We start from the raw sequence: 16720 nt of genomic DNA on the forward strand, positions 1-16720 counted from the left end.
AATACCAGAAGTCTTAGCCAGAGCAATGAGGCAAGAGAAAGAAATAAATGATATCCAAATTCAAAAAGAGAAAGTCAAATTGTTCCTCTTTGTAGACAAAATGATTTGATATATAGAGAAAGCTAAAGATGCCATACAAAATCTCTTAGAACTGATAGACAAATTCAGTAAAGTTGCAGGATACAAATCAACATGTAAAAATCAATAGTATTTCTATACACCGATAACAACCTACCTCTAAAAGAAATCAAGAAATCATTCATATTTATAATAGCTATAAAAATACTTAAGAATAAATTTACCCAAGGAAGTTAAAGACCTCTACAACAAAAATTAAAAATCACTGATGAAAGAATTTGAAAAGAACACCAAAGAATGAAAAAAAAATGACCATACTACCCAAAGAAATCTACAGATTCAATGCAATCTCTATCAATATGTCAGTGAAATCCTTCACAGAAATAAAAATAAATACTAAAATTTTTGTGCATTCACAAAAGACCCTTGTAGTCAAAGCTATCCTGAGCAAAATGAACAAAGCTCAAGGAATCACATTACCTGTTTTTAAAATATACTACAAAGTTATAGTAATCAAAACACTGATATTGGTTTAGAACAGATACATAGTCAAATGGAACATAATATAGAAGACAGAAATAAATCCATGCATTTACAACCAGCTGATTTTTTACAAAGTTGCCAAGAACACATTTGAAAACAGACCCCTCTTCAATAAATGGTGCTGAGAAAACTGGTTATTCATATGCAGAATAATGCAACTAGACCCCATCTCTCACCATATACAAAAATCAAGTCAAGATGGATTAAAGACTTAAACATATGATCCAAATCCATAAAACTACTAGAAGAAAACGTGGGATAAATGCTTCAGAACATTGGTTAAGCAAAGATTTTATGGTTAAGACTTCAAAAGCACAGGCAATGAAAACAGAAATAGACAAATGGGTCAACGTTAAACTACAAACCTTCTGTGCAGCAAAGAAAACAATCAACAGAGTGAAGATACAACCTACAGAATGGAAGAAAATACTTGCAAAATATTCATCCAAAAAGGAATTAACATTCAGAATATACAAGGAATTTAAACAACTTAACAGCAAAAAATCAAATAATCCCATTAAAAAGTGAGTAAAGGGTGTGAAGATATTTGTCAGAAGAAGACATATAAATGGCCAACAGGTATATGAAAAAATGCTCATCACTAATCATCAGCAAATGCAAATCAAAAGCACAATGAGATATCATATTATCCTAGTTAGAATGGCTATTACAAAAAAGACCAAAAAAAATGTTATCAAGAATACAGAGAAAAGGGAATGTAAAAACTATAGGTATTATAAAAAACAGTATGGAGGTTTGTCCAAAAGTAAAAAATAGGATAACATACAATCCAGCAATCCCACTACTGGATATTTATCTAAAGGAGAAAACAATCAGTATTTCAAAGGGATACCTGAACTCTCATGTTTATTGCAGCACTAGCCACAATAGCCAAGATATGGAATCAACCTAAGTGTCCATCAACAGATGTATGAATAAAGAAAATGTGGTATATATACACAGTGGAATCATTTTCAGCCATAAAATCAATGATATCCTATCATTTCCAGCAACATGGATGGAACTGGAAGTCATTAAATAAAAGAAGTCTAGTACAGAAAGACAAATATCACATGTTCTCACTCATACATGGGAGCCACAAAATTTAATCTCATAGTGATAGAGAGTAGAATGAGATTTATCAGAGGCTAGGAAGAGTCAGGGGAGAGGATGAAGAGAGGTTGGTTACCAGGTACAAACATATAGTTAGTTAGAAATAATAATTTTTCACGTTCAACAGCACAGTAGAATAACTATTTTAACAATACTTTATTGTATATTCCAAAACAGCTAGAAGAGAGGATTTGAAATGTTCCCAACACAAAGAAGTGATAAATGTTTGAGGTGATGAATAATATTCTAAATGTCCTGATTTGATCATTACACATTTTATGCATATATCTAAATAATACATTTATCCCACAAGTTTGTATAATTTTTGTGAATAATTAAAAAAGAAAAAAATTATGAACTGAATCCACATACATACATATGAGTAGGACAGATAAGTTAGCTATAGGAAGAAACACAATTTTGTTTTATTACTTGAAAATAAATATTTCTGGCTCACTTTAACATTATAAAAGATAGAAAACATTTTGTCATCTTAAGTAATACACAATAAGCACCTAATAAAATACAAGTTATTTGTAATAATGATAACAAAAATTTAGCACATTTTAAAGAAAGTGTCCTTAATATGATAAAGCAAATGTATCCACAAAATACTCACAGCAAATATTATTGCTCTTGTTAAGTTTTTTAAAAAAAATCTTCCTGATATAAGTAAAAAGACAAGAATGCTAGCTATCAATAATTCTATTCCTCATTGTACTGGTGGTCATAGGGCAGTGAAACGGACAAGAAAATGTAATAAATGGTATAAGAATTAAAACAAAATGAATGCAACTTTCATATTTAAAGTATACATGAGAGTATACACAGAAAATCCAAAAGTATCTACAAACATTAAATTTAGTAAGTAAATTTAGCATAAATTTTGTTAACAAAGTAGAAATTCTTTTAATATGCAGTAGAGCTCTCCTTATCCATTGTTTTGTTTTCTACTGTTTCAGTTACCCAAGGTCACTGCAGCGTAAAAATGGAAATTCAAGAAATAAACTATTTATAAGTTTTAAATTGTACACTTTTCTGAGTAGCATGATGAAATTTCATGCCAGTCCACTTCCTCCTGAGATGTGAATCACACCTTGGTCCAGCCTCTCCACTCTGTATACATTACCCACCCATTAGTGATTTAGTAGCTGTCTCTGTTGTCAGATCAACTGTAATGGTCTCAAGGTGCTTGTGTTCAAGTAACTCCTATTTTACTTAATAATGCCCCCAAAGCACGAGTCGTGAACTGGTAATTCAGATATGCCAAAGAGAAGCCACAAAATGCTTCATTTAAGTGAAAAGGTGAAAGTTGTCAACTCAAGGAAAGAAAAAAGATTGTACACTGAAGTTGCTAATATCAACAGTAGAAATGAAACTTCTCTCCATGAAATTTTGAAGAAGGAAAATAAAATGTTTGCTAGTTTTGCTGTCCCACCACAAACTGCAAAAGTTATGACCAGAATGCATGACAAGTACTTAGATAAATTTAAAAAGGCATTAAATTTGTGGGTGAATGACAGGAACAAAACATGTGCTGATTGGCAGCAATGGGGTTCAGTACTATTAGAGGTTCCAGGCTTCCACTGGGGGGCTTGGAACATACCCACTATGGATAAGGGGAGACCACTGTATCTGCTACCTTGTATCCTTAAACCTCCATCTCACCATTTCCTCCACCACCACTCCATTCCTGCTCCTGCTAACCATTGTTTTATGCTTTATCTTTGTATATTTAACTCTTTTTTAGGATTCCATGTATATGTGAGATTATGCAATCAAAATCTGAAAAACATAGTTCAGATCATTTCTTTATGGCCAGTTTTTACACAGAATAATTTTCAGTTTTATAGTTGTCTTTCAAGAAAAGGGGTTCTGGTTTTTCTGACCCACCTTGGGGAAGAGACATTGCAGTTTCTATAGATGGCTTCGGAGGAGAATGTAACAGAGAAAAACATTTGTTTCTTGGGTCTTTATTTGGGGGTACAGTTTTCTAAGGCCCAACACCCATTTCTGTACTTTTGAAACAGAAAGGGAAAGTGAATATGAGACATTGCATAGACTATGGGAAAGAATGTTAACTTGCAAACCAGGTTAATTTCTTAATCTTTCAAACTGTTTCAACTGCTGCTGTTCCTGAGAGAAGGGACATTGTATAAGACAGATTTTTCTCACCAATATATTTGAATAGTTTCAACATCCTCATTTTGTTTGGAGATTTTCCTTACTGAGTTTAAACTTATAGTCATCTTCTTGTGAAAGTTGTCAGAATCAAAATGAGTCACAGTGTTAAAAAAAAAAAAAAAGAAAAGAAAAGAAAAGTTAACAAATAGAGATGGGGAAGATCATGCAGAGAGGGTTCTCATGCTAGCATGCCTAATAACAAAAACTATCAAAAATGCCTCTGCAAAACCCAAGACCTTGCACAAAGGCCATCACAATATTACACAAAAAATACTTCTGCAGAGACATCTGTGTAGGAACTGTAGGTCCAAACTCTGACTGGTATCACCCTTGTTATTAATCTTTGTAACCATGAATAATTATTTCAAAACAATTTTGTAGTCCTAATTTTTTTCCTAATTTTTTCCTTAAAAATTTCTTAGTTTACATCCCTGAAAATGAATGTGCAATTTACTACAGCATATGTATTTCCGTTGTAATGCTCTATTCACAAATAAACATATTTTTCTTCTAGAAAGTCTCTCTTTCTGTTTGTCATTTAGGTTGACATTCTGCACATATTAGGAACAAACTTACTGACATCCTGTTAAAACTGAAACCAAGATGTCTCCATCTATCTTCCTTCCCTCAGGCAAAACTCAGTTTCCAACATGGTCTTTGGCAACACTAAATACTCTCTTCTGGTGAGGTGATATTCACTGAATTACTGTTGCCATATTTTTAGGATTAACTTGCTAAAAATTTGGTGACTGTGGGGCCAGTGTTGTGATAGTCTTTTGTGCCCTGCTCACTTTTTAGGATTATTTTTAAAAGTGAGGAACATTTGAGATTTGTTTACATCAATTCAACTTTGGTGGTCCTACAAGAACTTATTCATTTTAATGGAAAATAACCCAGGTTCTCTGCCAGCTTTCTCGGAATTCTGTATTGGGTGTTCTACCAAAATAAAAGGCTTATGAAGAAAAAAAATAATGTTCATGTCAATCACAGCTAACATTAAGTCTCTGCTATTGTCTATGGCTGATACCAAAAAAGTGGATTAGATTCTATCACACACTGGAGTCTGGGGATATTGTTAAGAGATATGTACTTTAAAATTTGAAGAGCTATGCTGGACTTTCCAATTGGCAGTAATAATTTCAGATGAGGGCTACCCATATTAACACTGTGAACAACATTTCTTTCCAGGAACAGAGAATGCCACATTACTCATTTTTAACTTTTCTTATAATAGAATCTGTTGTCACCACAATTCTGCATGATATGTAGATCTATACAAATTTGTAATTTTTTCCTAGCTGAATAAAATTCAAACATCATCCTTAAACCAACACATTGGTTGAAGTATAAATTTTTCAGTCTATGTGTTCTAAACATATTGTTAAAATTGTGAATGGTATACAAAGAGAAGATAGGAAATGACATCTTAGAGCAGACATCTCTGAATTTTGGGTTAAGAAACGACAGCCTCATTGCTCCCTTATTAATGCCTTATTTGGTGATGGGAAGGCATAACTGTAGACAGTTACAGTTATGTGATATTGCAAAAGGAGAATAAGGCTGTACTAATTATAGAAACTTATCCAAAGAATTATCTTCAAAATAGGCCAGAGGTGCATATAGCACAGCTCCTGGAGTTCTTCTTGGCTTATGAACATTAGTTAATCAAAACTCCAAAGGTCAAGAGTCACTGAAAAGAAGATAATATACCAGTAGCAAATGGCATTTGCACCTCAATAATTGTTATGGTATAAGATAATTTTTCATGTATTATAAATGGCAGTATTTATGAAAGTTGATTCTGGGATATGGGCCTGTGGTTCTAAGGTACACATGGCATTTTAAATGTTTTCCCTTCATGTAAGTGAATACCAACACACACCAAGAGCCAGATTAGAATGTAGGGTAAGGTACATAAATCAAGGAGGGTGAGATAAGAAACACAAGACATTGAGAACATTAGGAAGGGGCAATGACAGAGGGCCAGAGAAGACAGGGCAACTGGGAGGGAGGAAGGCTGACTTGGGTGGATGAACCAAAACACTCCTTCTCAGTTAAAGAAGACCAGAAACTAAACAATTGTCTGATATCACCCTATTATTTTACAAATGTGGGAATAAAAGCTAAGGAAAGTGAAATGACCTTTCAGAATCACATGGGGGCTTTTCCAAGGTGGTCTGAAGGAAGCTGAGGACACAGACAGCAGCTGGAAGTCAGGGAGGTAAGAGAAAGTCTACACGTCAGGGCTGGAAGGGGAACTACAGGCAAGAGTATAAGACTCAGGTCTATGGGAGGCACATTTTTCTCTGAAATACAATTTGCATGTGGAAGACATTTGTCAGTTGGAAGAGAGGAAGTCCCTACAAGCTACTGAGAGAAAGGTTTCTGAAATCAGAGATCAAACACTAGCTCTTCAAGTCGCAAGCTCCATCTCCCAGTGAAATGCTGCTTCTGCCATTTCAATTGTTAACAGTTCTCTTCCCAGGTGGTGACAGTGAGGATGGTAAGAGTCATTCTGGCAGCTCCCAGCACTGGTGCAGGGGTCTTGGATAAAAGCATGCTGCACTCATCTAGGTGCACTTGGACATGAAGGGTCTGAGCCCTGCTGTCTCTAGCCCTCTTCTGCCTTTCTGGGTGTTGGGGCTGGAGCATGAGGCCCCAGGACAGTAAAATGTGTCAGGTTTTATGTGTTCTTCAGACTATAGGTTCTTGTTCTCTCATCTTTTCTGTTTCCATTCTCTCTCACTCCCTCTTGTTTCTCCCTTTCTCTTCACTGTCTTGTTCTTCTACTCTTCACAGCCTTCCAGGGACGAACCTCTTTCCATGTCATCCAGATCTCATCCTTTGCCAATAGCACCTGGGCACACAATCAAGGTTCAGGCTGGCTGGATGATTTGCAGACTCAAGGCTGGGACAGTGACTCAAGCACAGCCACATTCCTGAAGCCCTGGTCCAAGGGCAACATCAGTGATGAGGAGGCTACTGAACTTAAGGAGCTATTTAGAGTCTACTTTTTTGGATTTACTCAAGAAATACAGCAGCGTGCCAGTGAATTCCAGCTGCAATGTGAGTCCAGTCCCCTGAACTGCAAAGACTCCCAAGGACTTTCTTCTCACTCTTTTTGCAAGCTGCTAATCCCACTAATCCTTCTCCCCTCCTTTCTGCTTTACCCAATTGCATGCACACACTGTTCTAGAGCAGTGTCTCTCTGACTCCACACGTCCACACTGTATTCCAGATTCTGGTTGCCTCTGACTCTTCTCTGACAGATTAGGGCTCTCCATTGGTATCCAACTCCTGGTGTGTCTTATGTGGACCTTGCTCCTCAAGAGCCCTTATTTCTGCCCCCTGCCCAAGTGACCTACACTGCAGCTTCCTCCTCTGGTCCATCTGCTTAGTGCTCTCCTCCTTACACCTCCTCTTGCTGTGGTCCTCTGGCTCACACTGAAATGCTGCACTCTGGACTACATCACTCTCTTTCTCCTTCCCACTCCACTTCTACCATACACCCCATTCATGACGTGCACATCTTTCCCAATGCTCTTGTTTCTGAAAATCTCTACAAGCTGTACTTGGGGTTTGGCTCATCATTTCACATCCATGAACTTTTTTTTTTTTTCTTTTTTTTTTTTTTTCAATTTAATTTTACAGAATCAAAGAGTCTAACAGTATATCTTGTTAGATACAGTATGTCCTCATAATGTATACATTATTTCTTGTACAATGATATGAAATAATATGGGAAATATTCATGATAAATTATTAAGTGAACAGTGCAAGTTAAAAACAATAGTTTCATATTTTTTTTCCCCACCCCCCCTTTCCCGAGTCAGCACCTTCAAGTGTTACCACTCCCCAAACGGTGTGCAATGCACTCATTGTGTAGGCATACCCCCATCCCCTCCCCCACCCCCCACCTCAGTCTGATGTCCAATTGGTGTCATTCCCAGATTTGTATTTAGGTGATGATCAGGGAAACCAATTTTCTGGTGAGTACATGTGATGCTTGTTTTTCCATTCTTGGGATACTTCACTTAATATAATGGGTTCCAACTCTCTCCAGGAGAACCATAGAGATGTCGTATCTTCATCATTCCTTATAGCTGAGTAATATTCCATGGTATACATATACCACAGTTTACTAATCCAATCATGTATTGATGGGCATTTGGGTTGTTTCCACATCTTTGCTATTGTGAATTGTGCTGCTATAAACATTCGGGTACACGTGCCTTTGTTACAGAATGACCTTTTTTCCTTTGGGTATATGCCCAGTAATGGGATTGCTGGGTCAAATGGCAGGTCTACTTGAATCTGTTTAAGATACCTCCATAATGCTTTCCACAGGGGTTGCACTAGTTTGCAGTCCCACCAGCAGTGTATTAGTGTTCCTGTCTCTCCACACCCACGCCAACATGTGTTGTTTTGGGTTTTTTTGATAAAGGCCATTCTCACTGGGGTTAAGTGATATCTCATTGTGGTTTTGATTTGCATTTCCCTGATGATTAGAGATGTTGAACACTTTTTCATATGTTTGTTAGCCATTTTTATATCTTCTTTTGAAAAATTTCTATTCATGTCCTTTGCCCACTTTTTGATAGGGTTGCTTGATTTTTTCTTGCTGATTTTCCTGAGTTCTCAATAGATTCTTGTTATCAGTCCTTTATCTGATGTGTAGTATGCAAAAATTTTTTCCCATTCTGTAGGTGATCTGTTTATTCTCTGGACTGTTTCTTTGGCTGTGCAGAAGCTTTTTAGTTTAATCATGTCCCATTCATTTATTTTTGTTGCTGCTGTGATTGCCTTGGGGGTCTTCTTCATAAATTCTCTGCCTAGGCCAATGTCTGTAAGAGTCTTTCCTACATTTTCTTCTAGAATTCTGATTGTATCACACCTAAGGTTTAAGTCTGTTATCCACCGTGATTTGATTTTTGTGAGAGGTGAAAGCTGTGGGTCCTGTTTCAGTCTTCTGCAAGTGGCTAACCAATTCTCCCAGCACCATTTGTTGAATAGGGATTCTTGTCCCCGGAGTATATTCTTTCCCGCTTTGTCAAAAATTAGGTGACTATATGAGGATGGTTCTATATTTGGATTTTCTGTTGTGTTCCACTGGTCTGTGTCCCTGCACTTGTGCCAATACCAGGCATCCATGAACTTTAACGGTACCTGAATTTAAAATTCTAGGTCCCTTTCTCATGGCTTTCTTTCTTATTTGTGTTTAATAACTTGTTTCCTGTTTTCCTTCTGCCTAGACCCCATTGAGATCCAGGACATAGCAGGCTGTGGGCTACATTCTGAAGGTTCCATAGTAAGCTTCTTGAGGGGAGCTTTAGGAGGATTGGATTTCCTGAGCACTGAGAATGATACATGTGTGCCTGCCCCAGAGGGAGGCAGAAGGGCGCAGCAATTCTGCACAAGAATCATGCAATATCAATATGTCACTGACACTGTGAAGAAACTTCTCTTAGAAACCTGCCCCTGATATCTCTTGACCATCCTTGATGCAGGGAAGGCAGAGCTGCAAAGGCAAGGTTAGTCCTGTTCTCTATTTCACTTACCACCACCTCCTCTAAGCTCATGAGTAGGTAGGTATCCATGAAGGATAGGGGCTTAATCAATAAGTTATTTGGATCCCAAAGCAGTGGAAGAGGTCACTATCCAAGCTTGTGGGCTTCTGAGTCCCGGTGATCTGAATTTGAGTCATGATATGACACTCTCATTGCCCCTTTCTGCCCCAGTGAAGCCCGAGGCCTGGCTGTCCAGTGGCCCCAGTCCCGGGCCTGGCCGTCTGCTGCTGGTATGCCACGTCTCAGGATTCTACCCAAAGCCCGTGTGGGTGAGGTGGATGCGGGGTGAGCAGGAGCAGCCGGACACTCAGCACAGTGACCTCCTGCCCAATGCTGACTGGACATGGTATCTCCTAGCGACCTTGGATGTGGCAGCTGGGGAGGCAGCTGGCCTGTCTTGTTGGGTGAAGCACAGCAGCCTAGAGGGCCAGGACATCATCCTCCACTGGGGTGAGAAAGGGCTGGATCCCAGGCTGGACATGGGAGGAGGTGGTCCTCAGGCAGAGAGGCAGGCACTGGGGAAGGATTCATTTCTGGGACCCCAATCCCAACAGGAATAAAAATAGAGGAGCCAAGTTATTGAAGTGATATGAACCAAGAACAAGCAGATTGTGTCAGTTGGGGCTACAGGGATCAAAAGATGGATGGATAGCCTCAGGAATGTGAGAGAGGGAGTTGGAGATGACCATACATTGGAAGCAGCTGAATGGTGGTGCTGACACTCAGGGAGGGAAAGGATGCCCAGGGAATTCAGTAGGTGGGACTTGAAGTGACATCCTTTTGTCCTCTCCCAATTGCCAGGACACCCCATCTCCATTGGCTTGATTTTATTGGCAATAATAGTGCCCTCCTTGATCCTTTTAATGTGCCTTGCATTATGGTATAAGAGGTGCCGGTGGTTGTCTTTTGTTTGTTTGGGATTTTTTTTAATTTTTTTATTTATTTTTTTTTACAGTAAATTGTTTTATTTGAAACAAAGGTTCACATTTTGTATACTTTTCTTCAAAAACAAACAATTATCAGTTATTTCCTCATTTTTTAAAATCTTTCTTTTCTGTCCACCCTCCCTCCCTTTTCCATTCATTTATGTATTTCGTTGCCTTAGCCTCAATCTTTCCACCAGAACCTTTCCCCCAACTCCCATCTCCTATATGTGGAGATATATTTTTAATCCAGTTAAAATACACATAAGAAAATTTACCATCTTTACCATTTTTAAGTGTACAGTGGTGTTAAGTGCATTCATATTGTTATGCCAGCCATCTCCAGAACTCTTTCATCCCTCAAAACTGAAACTCTATTCCTGATAAACAGCAATTCCCCATTTCTCCCTCCCCTTGTGGCCCTGGCTAAGATCATTCTACTTTCTATATCCACGAGTTTGACTACTCTAGGTCCCTCACATAAGTGGAATCATACCATAATTGTCTTTTTATGACTGGCCGACTTCACATAGCATAAGGTCCTCAAAGTTCATCCATGTTGTAGCGTATGACAGGGTTTCCTTTCCTTTTAGGCCTGAATAATATTCCACTGTAGGTATGTGACACATTTAGTTCATCCATTAATCCATCTGTGGACAGTTGGCTTGCTTTCAACTGTAGCTGTTGTGAAAAATGTTGCTATGAACACAAGTATACAAACACCTTTTATGTAGACCTCTTTTTTCTTGTGGTTTTAACAGGTTATATCAGGATATCCCTTGAGCCTTTACCTTCTCTCCCATTTGGAATAAGCACCAAATCTAGAATCCCAAGATGTCAACCCAGGAGTCACTCTTATATTTCATCAAATGATCATCATATTTTATCACAATGGAGTTTCCATACATTTTAAGAAAAATTATAATTTAAATACCAACTGTAAAATTATTTAAAACTGTAAATTTACTATAAGACTATGTCAGTAGTGTGATCTATATCTTATATATTAAAATGTGAGAAAGAATAAATGAAATATATACAACTTAATTGTGACTGCTCTTTGGCTTTCTATTTCAAAAATTTACTGTTTCTGTTTCTGTTTAAATATCATTTGTCAAAGTAAGCTAAATATAATTATGCTGGGATAATGGTATTGCACAGATGCAGAGCATTTTTTATGTAATTTCTCTGTTTCTGCCTGGATGACTTTCTAACACCAAAAGTCCAGCTGAGAAGTTTTTTCCTCTAGGAGGCCTTCCCCAGTGCTATAATGGAAGTAACTCTCTCTTGTCAGTATCACCCAGATATCCACATTATTCTGCACCCACAGCATTGCAGTTATTTTTGTTTTGTTCCTTTTCTACTTGTGACTTCCTTGAGGGCAGTGCTCCCAGCTTCTGGATTCCTGGCAAGAGCTCATACATGAAAATGCATTTTCTCAGTAAAAATTTTCTGATTTGCTGACTGTCACGTTAATGGTCTTCTTTCAGTCACCTCAATCCCTCTTATTTTTCCCCATTACTAGATATTCTAGATCTTCCTCCTCTTACTAAAATATTTTCCATGTAGCCAAAAAGCATTATGCTTTTCTTGTGTCTGCTCTGAACTCCTCTGGAGAAAACCACCTTTGTCCTTACTATAATTACAGTGTAACTTCAAAGAGTCATTGGAATGGGCTTCTGCTTCTCATTTTTCCAGTGAGAATGAGTGAGAGGCACTGTGGGTGAGAAGTAATAATTTCAGGTGGACTGTGACATTATGAAGGAAAAGAATTTAAGAGGGCTGTTCCTGCCCTCAGGGTCCTTGCTTAATATCTGTGCTATATCAATTCAGTTATATTTTTGATTTACATTAACTTTTGTTCATTTTTTCTTTATTATATACTTTTCTAGAAGAGTCCATCATAAAACATCCTAATTCATTTTGATTAAAATAGTAGGGAGAAGAGGGATTTGAGAATATATTTTTATAGGACTTAGGAAAGGAGGTCAGGGGAAACAGTAGTTTTGGAGAACCCAGGGGTACTAGAAGCAATTCTCCTACCACTAAATTTTAGGATAATACAGTCTTTAGAGTTTGAAAAGTATAGGAAATGGGTGAAATCACACTTTTCTCCCCCTTCTATTAGTACGACCAGTTACTTCTCTGGAATACATGCAACTGGACCCCATCTTATAGAGTAGCCATGCAACCTATATTGCTCTATGCTTATGAACCATGCAATGTGGAACATAGAAATGTGAACCATGAACCAGCAATAGCCCCTGGAAACTTGCTAGAAAAACTAATTTCTACCCCTCAACATACTGAATCAGAAAATATGGGAATGGGAACCAGTGATCTGTTTTAACAAGGCTTCCAGGTGATTCTGATTTATATTCAAGTTTGAGAAACCTTATTCTGATGGTTTCTCAACCTCTGCCCTATTGACATTTTGGGCCAGGTAATTCTTCTTGAGGAAGGCTGTTCTGTGCACTGTAGGATATTTAGGAACATCCCTGGCCTCTACCCACTAGATGCCAATAGTATCTGCTCAGTTGTGACATCAAATGTATCTTCCCTAAATGTTCCTTAAAAGGACAAAATTGACCCCAGATGAAAAAAACAAGATCTAAGAAAATGCTCATAATATTATGTCCCTGTGTAGCCAGAAAAATTGACTCATAGTATTTATCTGACATAATTTGGCCTGATCAAGCTGAAGCCTAGGATTTATGATTACTGGTTGAAGAAAGAGGAGTTTTATATTTGTCTGGCTGGTATGATGTGTGCAAAGCCCAAAACTGCTATAGTATTTTGTTCAATAGGTAAAGCTGGTCCAAGAATGAAGCTCACAAATAAGAAAATGGATAAAAGAGCAAATGATAAGATGACAGGGCCAAAGCCTGAATCAACAATACCTGAGACTTGAACAACCTCTGGATATTTTAATTACACGAACTAATAATTTTCGCTTTTCCTTTTAAGCCAATTGAGTTTGAATTTTGTGATATTACTTCAAAGTTGCTTGAAACATCTGATATTGCTGTGATCACTGATGTCTTGAGCCAGCTTTTTCATATTTTTCTTATGTCTTTCCTCTGTTTTCTTTTTCCTCTTATTCTTTCTCTTCCCAAATTATCATCGCTCAATAGTGGTTTTTTGAACTTACATTTTTCCTCTAAGTGCCCTTACCTTGATAAACCTTAATTTACCCATGACTTTAACGATGACCTCTGCATGAATGACTTTCAAAAATAGACTTTCAACCACAAATACAAGGGCTCATAAACTATTTTTGTGTGAGAGTGCATGTGCATGTCTATGTGTTTGTGTGATTTTTGTCAATATATAAATGTACAGTAGTTTGCCATTTTCCACGGTGTATATGTTCCAACATCCCATTGCGTGTCTGAAACCACAGATAGTATCAAACCCAATTTCTGTCAGTTGGAACACCTTTCTGTTCGTGTCTTCCTCCTACGAGTTTAATACCTTTTCCATCTTAACTAAGCAGTGATCGTGAACTGTGACCATAACTTTTGCAGTTTGAGATGCAACAGTAAAACAAGCATGAATTTTTTTCTTCTTCCCAATTTTATAGATAGGAGATTCATTCTTACTGAAGATCTTAGCAACCTCAGCAGAGATGTTTTTTCTTTCCTTACTGAGTAAAGAACTTTCACCTTTTCATATAAAGGAAGCACTTTACATCTTCTCTTTGACATATTCAAATTTTCAGCATCACTACTCTTGTGCTTTGGTGCCACTATTAAGCAAAACAAGGGTTATTTGAACACAAGCACTGCCTTATTACAATAATCAATCTGTTAACAGAGCTACTTAATAAGTGACTTGAAATCATAGGTAACAAATGACTCCTTTTGAACTTTTTAAATAGTAATTTTATATATGCAAAGATAGACAAAACAGTATAAAAAAACCATATGGTCATGAGACAGCTTTGAAAAATTCATGCACTCATGATTGAAATAAATTTCAGATATATTTTATACATAAATGTTTCAACATGTATTTCTAAAATATAAAGATTATTTTTATATATAACCAAAATTACATTATGATATCCATAAAGATTCCTTAATATCATTAAATATCTAACCAGTACTCAAATTTTTCCCAATTATCTCATGAATTATTTTTTATAGTTCATTTATTAAATTAGAATAAAAATAAGACCCATGCATTGAAACTAGTTGATATGTTTCATACATCTCTTTTAATCTACAGATTTATCCTCTCATTTTTATCTTAGAATTTTTCTTTAAAGAAATCACATCATTCGTCTTGTATAATTGTCCATAGTCTGCATTTTGCTGATCACATAGCTGTGATGTCATTTTACATGATCTTTATCCTCTTTATTTACTATCTATTCATAGACTTGTCATGTGATCAGATTCAAATTTTATTGTACTCTGTGTATCTCACAAGGGGTATATAATATTTGGCGATCTCCATTCACTACTTAGATCAAAAGTTCTCAACACTTTTATGCACTTTACACCTGTAAAAGTTATTGAGGATTGCACAATAATATGAATGTACCTAATGCGCAGAACTGTATACCTCAAAATGGTAAAAAATGGTAAATCCTATGTATGTATATTTTACCGCAATAAAACAATGAGAACATCAAGAAAACTTTTCTTCATGTAAAATGTATATAAAATATATCTCCAGATAGATATCTACCTATGTCTTAGAGGCAAAAACTAATACATTTTTAAAATATTTATAAACTTACATAAAATAAAACATTGATTACATGTCCACAGCAATAACATCTTTGTTTACAACTGTTTCCAAATATTTAATGAGAAGGATGGCTTTATAACTCCAGTTTTTACATTTTTGCAATTCTGTTTAATGCCTGGATTAATGGAAAATTGCTACATCTTTGGCATTCAGTCTGATGCAATATCACATTTCATGTAGTCTCTGAGGAACAATGCACACTCATGAGAGGAATAGAATGAAAAATTTAAGTTAGATATTAGTATTGTTATAGAAATCATTTTGAACTGTGGACCCTCTGAAAGGATGTCAGTACCTCAAGTTGTCTCTGGGCTATAGCTTATGAATAAATAGCCTAAAGTTTAAAAAAAAAAAGTATTATATAGTCTTCATTTATTTGTTAGACTATTTCTAAAAAGAGATATTCTCCCAAATAACTCCCTCATTACCCGGACATAATCAAAGAATACTTCATTCTTTCCATTTATTTGCCAGCTTTCAAGACAATGAATGCTTTATACGGCGTCCTTCACAGGTGACTAGTAATTTTTTTTAAATAATTGGATACTCATGAATTTCAACTTATTAGAAATGCTTGACTTATGTGAAATGTTTTTATTGGGGCTTGTATTGTCTCATCTGTGACAGGGAAATCTTTTTCAAGTCTGCTCCTCCTGAATTCTTTCAATATGCCTCCATCATTGAAGACTCCATTACTTTGTGATGTGCCAAGGTTGTTCATGGCTCTTGCAGAAAAATCCCACCCCACACTAGGTATTAGTCAATTCTCCAAGGATTTCTTGTTCTTTCTGGGGGAAAACATGATGTGGAAACAATAATCTAGGTTAGTCCTGGTTTCTAGGCTTTCTAAGTAAGAGGCAAACCTAAAAATATAGCCTGTGATTTTATTAAGCTTAATTGCCACCATGAGCTCACACTTATACTTTCAGTTCAAGCTCAGAACTGTGAGGTTTTACTCATCTATCTCACTTCTACTTCTCTGTTCTCCCACACAGAAAATCCTGGTCCTTAATAAATCAATGTAAATATATATTCACCTAATCCTACAGTACACACATGACAATCTTATAATAAAAATACAAACAGTAGGTCAGAAAGATGGCAGAATAGGAGATAACCCACTGACATCCTCCCACAACACCAAACAACAACACAAAAGTTTCTCCGTGGGTGCCTCAGGGATCAAGAAGAAAGTAGTAAAACCTTAGTGAATCGTAAGCCCTAGAAAGACAGTTTCAAGAGTGCAGACCAGCACCAGGATAGCAGACCCACCAATGATGATCTTGGGCTCAAACCTGGAAACAGACCAATTACCCAAAAGGCTTGGCTAAAGCCCAACTTGGCCTTGATCCTGGAACCAAAACCAACTGCCAAGGGGGTCCACAATGAATCATGTGTACTAGTGACTCAGCAGAAAGGCTTGTCTGCCCACCAACAGGGATCTTGTCATTGGATCTCAAAGGTACCCTGAAACTTGTCTGCAGCCCCACCCTTTCCCTCCCATGCTGTAGTCCCAACTGCTCTCTAAAGGACCCAGAGGGAAACTTGTCCATA

General features: G+C 37.0%; 1 pseudogene; it reads left to right on the forward strand.

Annotated features, from left to right (window-relative positions):
* Positions 1-6360: 6360 nt before the first annotated feature.
* LOC138390342 (T-cell surface glycoprotein CD1b-like) lies at positions 6361-12758 on the forward strand (annotated as a pseudogene).
* Positions 12759-16720: the final 3962 nt, after the last annotated feature.

The sequence above is a fragment of the Eulemur rufifrons genome, chromosome 8 (assembly GCF_041146395.1).
Source record: "Eulemur rufifrons isolate Redbay chromosome 8, OSU_ERuf_1, whole genome shotgun sequence".
NCBI classification, from domain to species: domain Eukaryota; kingdom Metazoa; phylum Chordata; class Mammalia; order Primates; family Lemuridae; genus Eulemur; species Eulemur rufifrons.